A 3,240-nucleotide genomic window follows, 5' to 3' on the forward strand; every position below is an offset into this window, starting at 1 on the left:
AGGGGAGGGCAGGATCTCCCTGGCGCCGCGGAAGGGCCATCATCAAGGCTGGATGTAGCCGCCAGGCTCGGGCTCCCCGGGTCTCGGGGCAGCAACCAGGTAATGGGGGCTCGAGCACGACGCCGGAAGTGGCCCCGGCCCTCCGTCCGCGTCCTGTCTAGGACGGCAGGAGGCTTGGCATCTCTGTGGTAGGCCCAAGGCCGGCTCTGGGGGCTCTGGGGCTGGCGACGACACCAGGAGTCCAGCCCCCAGTCGTTGGTTCCTTTTGCAACCGACGCCGGACGAAAGGGAAAGGGGCAAGTTTCAAATTCGAGAGCGTCGGGCCCTAGCCGTGTGCTCAGTGGTTGGAGCCTCCGTCCGCACATCGAAGAGCCCTGGGTTTGATTCCCGGTCAAGGGTTGCAGGTTCCTCCTGTCCCGGTGGGGGGCATGTGCGGGAGGCAACCAGTCCATGTGTCTCTCTCACATCGATGTTTCTCTCTCTCTCTCTCTCTCTCTCTCTCTCCTTCCCTCCCCTCCTCCCTTCCACTCTCTCTAAAAATCAATGGAAAAAAATATTCTTAGGTGAGGACGGAGAAACAAAAATGAAATCCAGAGCGTGGGGACAGTTGCCCCAGCAACCCTCTGTGGCTTGGGGGCGTGGACAAAACAACAACAACAAAAAACGGTCCGCTCCCAAGAACGTCAGCCGTGATTGGCCGGTTCCCCTGGTGCCCGCCTCTCCCTTCGCCTACACACTTGATTGGCTAAAGGCACGAGGAGAGGCGGGGCCTTCCAGAGCCAGTTCTCCGGGAGGTGAGAACCCTGGTGGTCGCCCCCGGGGACCCCGGCGGTTTTCCGCACCCCAACGTGGTGCTGAGGCCGTGGACCACCCACCGGGAGGGCTGCTCGGCCCCCCAGGACCTGTGCTGAGCCTGCGGCCGCCCAGGAAGAGGGTGGCGAGCCCAGAGGAAATGCTCTCCCCTCGCTTTCGCCCTCCTGAAGGCGCAGGTGTCCGTCAATCGGGGGTAACCTAACCAGGGTGGGGTCTGCAGCGCCCTGAAGCTGGATGTCAGGTGTGAGCAGCAAGGAGGGAGTGGGCCACCCCCAGCCGCTACCTCTCAGTGGCACTCCCTAACTCACCAAACCGCCAACACCCGTCACCCTGACGTTCCAGGCCCTGCTAGGATGCCCCGGCTACCTCCTCACTCAGCTGCTCTTGTCACATAGTTTCCAAACTGCCAAGTCCCACTCTTAAAATGCTCTTGCCTGGCCTGTGCCAGAACGGTGATCTGAGAATGGACATCTGGGAAGGGAAGGAGAGAGCCAGGGGAGTCTTGGAATCACGTCTCTATGCCTTACGCTAGGAAAAAAAGACAGTTTCTCCTGCATACTGCGGTCTCTGAGCTTCTCATGGGCCAGTGAAGCCTTGAAATGATTCCTTGACTCACTCAACAGACCTCCGACTGGTTCAAGTCCTGACACCCTGGCCGTGCAGCCCAAGCAAGCAAATAGCCACCGTGCAAGTGCATGTTCTGTGCTAAGCTCGTGCCAGGTGATGACAGCTCCCAGTGTCCTTTTAAGCCGCCTTCTCACTTCTCTCTCCTTCAATGGAAAACAAGCTCCCGGAACAGCAAGCCTGCTTTATGTGCGTGAGCCCCGTCAGCCCCTCACACTGAGCCAAGCAGAGGAATCCCATTTCTGGCTGTGACTGGAGCCATGAGGGCAAGCTGAAGGGAGGTAACTGCTTTCTTTCTCACCAGTCCTGCCGGCAACTAACCCTAGATCCCACTGAGGCCTCCCAGTCCTGCCTGGGCTCCCACTAGTCAGCAGCTTTCTGGCATCCCAATGGTTATATGCTCCTCCCTCCCCCATCTCCAGCTGAGTCCACCCCAGAAGGTCAAGTCCACTCTCTTATTCTTTGTAGACAGCCCTGCCTCATAATACCATGCATTAGTGAATAGCTGTTGGGGTGCATGGAAATAGGGGTATTCTTCACCTGGTAAAACTCTGGCCCTGAACCCCAGCTTTCAGCTCTCTAGTTGTATGGCTTTGGGAAAGTTAGCCTTTTCTCCCGCCTCCATTTCCTCATCTATAAAACTGGGATAAGCCCTAGCCGGTTTGGCTCAGTGGATAGAGCATCAGCCTGCGGACTGAAGGGTCCCAGGTTCGATTCCAGTTGGGGGCACATGCCTGGGTTGTGGGCTCGATCCCCCGTGTGGGACGTACAGGAGGCAGCCAATCGATGATTCTCTCTCATTATTGATGCTTCTCTTTCTCTCTGAAATCAATAAAAAAATAATAAAGTAAGTTAAAGAAACTGGGATAAAACCCACTCTCCCATGTTGTGGAGTAGAGGTGACATATATGGCACTTGGTCCCATGCCTGGCAGGGCAGCTGCTCAACAACTGGCAGCTATTACTACTATCCCATCTGCCATCCCTCGGGAGCTGGGAGCCAACCAGGGCTGCAGCCACCCTGCTGGCTCCATGGCCTCTCTGATGCAGACATCAAGGGCAGAACTGCATGTTATCTTGGAAGCCAAGCTGCAAATGCTCCATGCTCCACAGAGACAGGTGGCGTCTCCATGGCCTCTCTGATGCAGACATCAAGGTCAGAACTGCATGTTATCTTGGAAGCCAAGCTGCAAATCCTGGATAAGAAGCAGGCTGAGCTCGCCCCTCCCAGGAAAAATAGTAGAGAATGGGAAACAAACAACAGCAGTAAAAAACTAGAAGGCCAGGAGTAAAATAACCAGGCATAGGTGAGCAGGGCAGATTATAAAGGACATGTGTGAAGAGGCCAAGGAGGGGAGAAGTAGCAGGAACTGGCAGCAGCCCCAGAAGGAACGAGGAGGGACAGTAGTCCCTGGTGAGTGAGGATTTCGTACTGAATTACCACTAGACCCCAGTGGAAGCAGATGGAAAATGTCCAGCCACCATACTCGGCCCTGGTACCTGCGACAGGAGACAGGGCAGGCCGGAGACAATAGTATGAGTTCACAAGCTGGCCCCGGCCGGCTCCTGGCTCCCAGCGGGCCCAGGGGGTCAGGGCTCAGTGGGCAAGGCCCATGGGATGAGAGTGATGGCAGCAGTAGAGGGCCCACCAGGGGTCCGCCATTCCAGCAGTGGCTGGTTGGTTTCAGGTCTTCAAACCTCCTTTGCCTGGAGACTTATGGTCCTGACCATTTGGATAGGGCCCCAACCCAAGTCTGGGGTCAGCCACCAGCATCCCCCATGGCCCCAACTCCCCCCCCCCCCC

Source organism: Myotis brandtii, unplaced genomic scaffold (genome assembly GCF_000412655.1).
Source record: "Myotis brandtii unplaced genomic scaffold, ASM41265v1 scaffold397, whole genome shotgun sequence".
NCBI lineage: Eukaryota > Metazoa > Chordata > Mammalia > Chiroptera > Vespertilionidae > Myotis > Myotis brandtii.